Source organism: Apium graveolens, chromosome 5 (assembly GCF_009905375.1).
Source record: "Apium graveolens cultivar Ventura chromosome 5, ASM990537v1, whole genome shotgun sequence".
In the NCBI taxonomy this organism is placed as follows: domain Eukaryota; kingdom Viridiplantae; phylum Streptophyta; class Magnoliopsida; order Apiales; family Apiaceae; genus Apium; species Apium graveolens.
The window spans coordinates 44110593-44118813 of NC_133651.1; the positions used below are offsets into that span (position 1 = coordinate 44110593).

Here is an 8221-nt window from a genome sequence, read left to right on the forward strand (position 1 = left end):
ATACTGGGAAACAATAATCGAGTTGCTCCCGGATCCACTAATATTTTAGCACATAAAGAATTCACAGTAAGCATACCCGTCGTCGCATCCGTATTCCAAATAACATTTTCACAAACCTATCATAATCTCTTACTTTTGGGGACTCATTCACTTTCAGAGTAAATCCCACGATTCTTTGTATATCACTGACTAGGGCTGGTGATTCACAATCCTTGCCATATGCCCGGAGTTTTCACACTAAAAGCATGTAAATCCAATGATTGGAACTTTGTCCGCTTAGTTCTTGGTAGGCTGATTTTGTTTGGAAAACTTCCTTAAAGAACAACAGTGCAACAAAATAATTAGAAGGATTCGTATTTCAATAAATTTATAATTGAAAAAGAAAGAATGAGTAATGATTAATATAAATGAGATAACCAAATTGGTACTTAAGATGACCAGTCTTTCACACCATATGACATACAGTACATGATTAGGTGACGTCCCACTACACTCTTCGTCATTCTGACAAAGAGTTTAAAAGAAAGAAAATATATTTGTGGAATTAGGAATTCTTGTTTGTAGCACAATAATCTAAAAGGTCTTGGTTTAGTTTGAAGTGACATATGATATATATTAGTTGTTTATTATGCCGATAACTAAATTAAGATTAAAGAGGTTGTTTTAAATTGAGATTTCAACGTGACAACCAAATCCTCTCACCATGGATTTGTAGGAGTTATAGACTTTGTAAATATTTCATCATATACTTGTATCAAAATTTATAATTAGGGTATTAGCTCATTTGACAAGTAACATTCGTGAAATACCGTGGTTACTCACCACTGCTAAACCTAAAGATGAGTAATTGTCTAGGATATATATATATATATATATATCATTTTGGTTTTGTTTAAATCAGTTTAGTTGGAATGTAAACTGAAACATGACCGTCAAATCGATTCGGTTTTGTTCAGATATGATTTAATTGATTCAATTTTTGTCAATATTTTTCACTTTCGGTTGAGTTTAGCTTTTATTAATTTTTTTGCTCAACCGTTTATTCATAAGTATTTACTGATTTTGGGATTTTTTTTAAATTTAACGTAGTTAAACTCATTTCATACTCTTGTCTAAAAATGTGTTTTTTTTCAAAGTCAACTGTTTCTTTAACTAATACTTTATAATAAAAATTATTTTATTTACATTTAATAACTGACATTAACAACAATATATATAAGACAAACTTAAGATTAGATTTGTGATGAAATGACATTAACTAAATGTTCTTTTGATGAATTCATAGAGTTTAAGTAAAAATAAAGCCAATTAAATTCTGGAAATAGTACAACAAGAGGAGCTAAAAGTGTTGAGAAATGGATAGTTCCCAGTGATGGACAATTGATGCTTTCGAGTTGAGTAGAGTTAACTAGTTTAAAGCATGCATGTTGTTGCGTGCTAATAATGCATGACCACTTCTTGCGAGGCAAGAATATGAGGATGGAATCTAAGGTTTGGAAGCTGTAGCAATTAGGGTGCACAAGGCTTTATTTTGGCTTTTTGAAATGCAAACTCAATAAGTTACTATCGATAGATACTTGTTAATGGTGGTGAATGTTATTAAGAGGAATATTACTTATACCAGCTTGAGGTTGGTCCCATTCTAGAAACCTGTAAGTCAGCTTTTGATTAAAATTCTAAGTATTATATAGCTCAGATTAAAAAGTTAGCAAACAAATGATCACATCATAAGAATCGGGTTCCTTATATACTGAATAGTTATAATGTTTTTGCCTATTCTCGGCATAGTTTGTTACATACAACCATGTGTAATTTATATGAAGGTTTATTGAGATTTTTATTTTAAAAAAAAAAGAATCACCAAGTGAAGCTCAAAAAAGCCGAGGCATATGATACAAAACTAAACCTAAATAGGCAAACCATATTTGACCCAAAAATTTTATTCAACTATTTTCAAGTAAAAGCATATCATGAAATTGAAATTTGTAAGGATAAGTTAACAAATATAAAAGCCCATGTACTGATTTACACTAAAATAGTGCTTGATAAATTAAATACTAATAACATTTTTACGGTATCTAACTTTTACGAGTAGAATATAGGTTTTGCCTAACGAGTTTGAATTTGAATTTTTTCTTAACAAGTCATGTAAAATTCTCTTACATAGCGAATTTTGTATAACAATATTTTGGGAGTTTGCTGGCATCATATAGCAGAATATGGATATTTTTCTAAGAATACAAAGAACACAAGATGGATTTGGATGGATGTTACGACCGACCTTGTTGATTTGATACTCGGATGCTAGATAATATATATATATATATAAATATATATATTCTCTCAAATACAAATTATTTTTCAACCTAAAATAAGAAACCTACGTACCTTGTTTATAAGGATTCAAGACACACGTAGTTCTTTGAAAACAAGTTACATATAGATATTTTAGGGTTTCGTTCCGTCTATCAAAGTCAAGACCCAATAGTCGTGAAGATTATCTGAGGGAAGCTGAAGTTATCATGATTTGAGGCATGAGGCTACAAAACTATAAGGAGGCGAAATTCTGTCATGAGTAGGCGTGAAGACACCTTTGTCCTCACATGTGATCCTTAAATACCTTTGAACGCATTGCGGCCTTTTAAAAGTACTGATGTGACCCCTCCCATAGGAGCTTTCACTATGAGCCTTTATTTTTAATTTATAAAAACATGATGACGATATGCCCGTTAGAAGTAGGACTCACTATTTTTCAATATACCTGAGGTGGTCCCAAGCGAGTTGGCCTGTAAGTCTTCAAATATTAATTAATCTTCAAAGTGATATTAGAGGTCATGAGGCGACCTCTAGGGATTGATTGATGCATAGGGTAATAGCGAAATCTCTCATCACTAGTCATCCTTTGAAGAAGTGTAATGTACACTACTATAAATTTAAATTTAGAATACAGCACTTGTATAGCATTTGTATTTATATGCTATACAAGAGAGATGCTTATATAGCATTTTTTATATAAATGCTATGCAAGAAATAATTTAAAATTTAAAAATAAATAAAAAAATACGACCATAGCGTTTTATCTGCTATCTAAGGGGTCGTTTGGTTCGTTGGATGGTATCGGGTTAAGCTAGTATGGGTTTGGAACTTGATACTTGATATCACATGTTTGGTTCAAAATAGGATGAGAACATATCTCGTTGATAAACTAATTGGAATCAAGAATCAAAAGACATTTAATTATTATTTTTTGTTAATTAATTATTTTAATATTAAAATCTAAAAGTATACACGATCACTTGACAATCATAATTAGTAAGGCTAAAAATATAATTTTTTTGAAAAATATCTAAGGCTAAAGATATTTTTACAAATATATTATAATTTTTAAAAAAAATTGCAAAAATACTTTTTTATTTAAAAAAATGCTATTTTCCAATTTTTTTACGAAAATACTGTTTAATGCACTTGATTCAATTAGATGCAATTTTCGACGAATTTATGCCACTCCATGTAAGCTCAAATGCAACAAAAAAAAATTGATTCAACTAATTGTATGTCTGCTTGATTTTGGTTGATTCTATATTTTTGCCAAAAAAATTAGAAGATAATAAAATTGCTAAAAGAAATAAATAAAAAAAGCTAGTATTTTTGATAATTTTTCTTACTAAAATATGAGTTTATAAATATTTTTACGTAGTATTTAAAAAAATTAAATATACATTCACATTTTTTATTCATCAATATTAAAACTAGAGCTAAAAAAAGAATTATACTTTAGTTAAAAAGAAAGACTAGAGAAAATAATAAAAATGATACCCAAAAGTTTGATTTAGCTCATATCCACTTATTCACATGTGTTTCTAAACCCCATACCTCATGGGTTTCAGGAATGGGTTTTAAAACAAAAAAAATTTAACCAAACACATGGTATGGGTTTTATCCATTCCAACCCCATACCTCATACCCAGATTTATTGAAACAAACACCCCCTAAGATGCAACCTATATAGCATGTATACAGCTGCTATGTAAGTAACTGTATTTTAAGTATTTATTTTTATTTTTTATTTAATTTTGAACGCTACTAAAGCTTTTGTACAAACGTTATACAAGTAAATGTCTCCTAAGGTAAAATTTTATTTTTATATCTTTGATAACGCATCCCAAATACAGAGGGTTTTTGTATGTCTATAAAGTTTATCGAGAGCTTCTCAGGTATGGTAAAGGGGTTCAATTCACGTCTATTAATATGAGTAATCTGACCGGGGAGAGATAGAAGAGAGAGCAATTGAAGGTGTCTATAAATTCGTTACTTCTAGTCTTCATCAACAAAGCATCGAAGAATTTAATTTGAAGCCTTCAACGATCACTTTGCCTTCATCGAACTAATCTCAAATCGAATTGTGAGTTGTTAATTTTGTTGGTTTTTTCAATTGGGTTCCTCCCAAATTGCGTGGTATTTAATTTTGGGGGTTTCAATTGCTTCTTCCTAACTTGGTAGGTTTCAAGTTTAGGATTTTAATTTGGAATTACAGTTTTTTTCTTCACTTGCCCTGTTTTGTGCTTTTTTAGTAGCTTGGATTCTTATTGTTTTTGTTTATGACCTGTTTTGGGAGTTCAAATACCTACTTATAGCAAGAGTAATGTAAAAATATGATTTCTAGTAATAATAAAATGTTTTATATTTCGTAGAAAGAATATACTCTGTCTAGTCAACTACAAATTGGTTTATCTATGGGTCCATATACAAATTCATTTTGCACATAATGAGTCTGATTATATCTGTAAATTATTGGTGGCCAGGGAGAAGGAATGAACAAGAAATATAAACACTATACACAGTGACTGACTTGTAAGTTACCAGAACTATAATTCATATTTTGTTTGAACGCGGGCCTTACTATTATTTTTAGAGCATAAATGATCTGATATCTGATAGTATTCTGTAATACTTATTAGAGCCTTCACGTTTAGTGGATTTACAGTATGGACTTCATTTTCTTATCTGTTAATACATTCGGGCATATCATTTATCTACTACCTTGAAGTGTTTGTGACGGTTCCATCTTTTTGTAACTTCCGAATATAAGGTAGCACAAACAATGCAAATACTGCTCATGTATTGCGATAATATCACTGGGGTAGGAGGGTCCAAGATTGCATATATTCAGCGTTGCTATCCTCACCGTGCAAGAGAGCATGGGCCTAAAAGATGAGATCACTGTGGAAATTAAAGGGAACTCAGCACAAGTTCAGGCTGCTCAGTATCTAATTCAGGTATATACTTTCTTTTTTTGTTATTATAATATATTTGGCATGCTACTATCTTTATTCAGTATATTAGTGCACCGTTGAAGTTACAATACTATGGCTGTGTTTATTTGAAGAGAATGGAATGGGGATGAAATTTTTTGAACAAATGAGAATGAAAAGATATAGGAGGGAATAATGAACAAATTTTAGTGATTAAAAATTAAAAATATTGCCCCCATAAAAGACTATAAATTCCATTTTAGGTCAAATTAGTTGATTATTTTGACTGCTAATAAATTTGGAGTGCTAAAACTAAATGTTACTTAAATAAAATAAATGGTCTTGTAGTTCTGATTTTTTAAAACTACTGCATTTGTTGCACTGGCATTAAACACCTTAATATAATTTCTAAGATTTTAATTCTATGTAAAACTAGTGGGTGTCTACATAAAAATGGTGGTAAATAATTTGTGAGTATGTGAAATTATTTTAAATTAATGGGACTACAGTCTATAGTTACTATCCTTTTGGTTTTCGAGCTTTTAGCTAATGCTTCAAAATTAAAGACTTAGTCGGATTATACCATGTAGCGGTAGCTTCTATAATTTCAATTTCTTAGGCCTAACATAACTTAATATTGGTTTCCTTCAGTTAATTTGAATGTATGGTAGAGAACCTTGTTAAAAGTTTATACTGATGTACTATTGGATGGGGAAATCCCAAATATGAAGAGTCAAGACATAATGGGAGTTGAATTTTATTCTAATATTCAAATATTAAAATTTTTAAGCCACGTGGTGACTAATTCTTTTTGTTTTACGAGATGCCCCGTATGCACGAGTATTCGGAGAGATGTATATGAAGTATTAGTACATACATACTGCAAGAGAGAGGTTCAACTATTAAGTTGGAAAATTGTACACAAGTATTACCTTTTATTAATTCTGGAATTAATAAAAGGGTAGTTTATCTTGTTATAATGATTGATATACTGATCATTTTACCGTAGTACAATACATATTTAACAAAGTTCATTTTTTAAGAATTCCAGAGTGTAGTCTAGTTCATTTTTAGCTTAAATATTTGGAAGTGAAGTTAGTGTAATTTTTGTAGACTTATAATAGGATCAGCTTATGGTAGAATAGGCCATTGGCTCTTCGTTTATTCAGAAAATAGCCTATAACTTGTAGGTATTGTTTTTTGATGAAAATTCAAGTTGATTTGGTTTTTCAAGGAGGTTTCTAAGCTGAGTTTAAATCATGGTGGAACCTCAAATCAGTCTTTTGCTGTTGTGAATTTTTTTATATAGTTTTAAGTCCAAGTTTGAGGTTTTTGATACTGGTGGGAATTCAGAGTTACGTAGATACATGTGTGTATTATATTTATGGCAGTAATCATGAGTGTACGAAAACATTTATAATGTGAACATTGCTTCTTTTGTAGGATGAAGACAGTTGGTTGATGAACGTGGTGTTGCTGAGCAAATGCTTGCTTTTGTTTAAGATAGATTAGTGTATAGATACATGATGTTGCTAGTAACGCAACTAGCCTCATTATGTCTCGATGTTTCCCCTTATTTAGTAGCTGAAATTTTATACTAGGTATGAAGAGGAATGTGATACATGAATGTGATGTAATGGTACATATTTCCTTCTGGCTTTGTAAAGTAAATGTGTTGATCAACAATTTGTACTGAATGGTGTGCTTTTTAAAAGCAGTTGTTATTTTTGATTTAATATTTTGTTTGTTTGACTTCGGCATATTAATTTTTCACTCATCTTATGCAACTCTTGTTATTGTCAATTTATTATTGTAATCATAGAATTATTTGTGGATATTATAGCTAAAAAAAGGCAGTAAAATGATCAAAATTAAAAAAGGGTTTGGATAGCGCTTTGAGAAGTGTTATGTAAGTAGTGCTATATAAAAGTGAAAAGACTTGCATAGCGCTTCTTAACATGCTATAATATATCCCGAAGTTACGTAACACACACTTAAATAACACTTATGGAAGTGCTATCTAAGCCACCCGCACTTGCATAACGTTAAAAAAAGTGCTATGTAAACCACTTGCACTTACATAGCACTGGCTTGCATAGCACTTGAAAGTGATATCCAAGTGCAAAATTAAATGCTATGCAAGCTCAAATATGTAGTAGTGTACTTCAAATATGAAAAGGATACGGCTTATTGGTAAGCGTGTCGATGAGGCATGTTCTATATATTGGCTTACATATCTTATACGCCATTATGTTAGATATTGAGTGTAATGAAATATAACACAGACGGGATGAATGTGTTTCTTTGGATTTTTATTTTCTTTGAAAGTGTTTGGTTTATAAATGAACAAAGCATATACGAACTTGTAGAGAAAAAATGTTTAACTGTAAACACACAAATAAAATAACAAAAACATAATTGATTGTCTTAATTAAATTTATTTTACTACAAATTTGTCTTCTTGAAAATTAGAAATGAACTACAAATCTTTAGAGAGAATACAAGATATTATCTAGATCTATTTTCTACTTCTAAACTAAGGACCCACGCATGCTTTATAGAATAACAACACGGCTACACAAAACTTGCACTAAAATGTACTTACACATTTTTTAAAGTTATCTTGTCTATTTCCATTTCCAGTGTTAGCAAATCTGTGGAGAATCTTGTAGGTTTGTGACCCTCCTGTGTCCAGTGAATCTTGGCCCTTATCTTAAATTCTTCAAGCTATATTTGTAGTCTTTCCATCAGTGATAGAATTGTTTGTTGACTGATAATCTTAAATATTGAATTTTTTTGCACTCTGAATTTTGAGATAGTTTATCAAGATCTATTTTGTCATGCAGAGATGTCACATATCGATAAGTATAATGACTTATTAATATCTTGATTTTTCTGCATGTGTCTTTGACTGGTCGGGTCTCTAGTTGACTTGTCGATATCTCCAATTCTCTACATAGGCTTTTGAC

General features: G+C 30.6%; 1 long non-coding RNA gene across 1 annotated transcript; it reads left to right on the forward strand.

Annotated features, from left to right (window-relative positions):
* The first annotated feature begins 4126 nt into the window (after positions 1-4126).
* Positions 4127-7004, forward strand: LOC141723927 (uncharacterized). The gene is made up of 4 exons (XR_012576401.1): positions 4127-4402; positions 4803-4851; positions 5090-5276; positions 6696-7004. It is a non-coding gene; the product is annotated as an uncharacterized LOC141723927 (long non-coding RNA).
* Positions 7005-8221: the final 1217 nt, after the last annotated feature.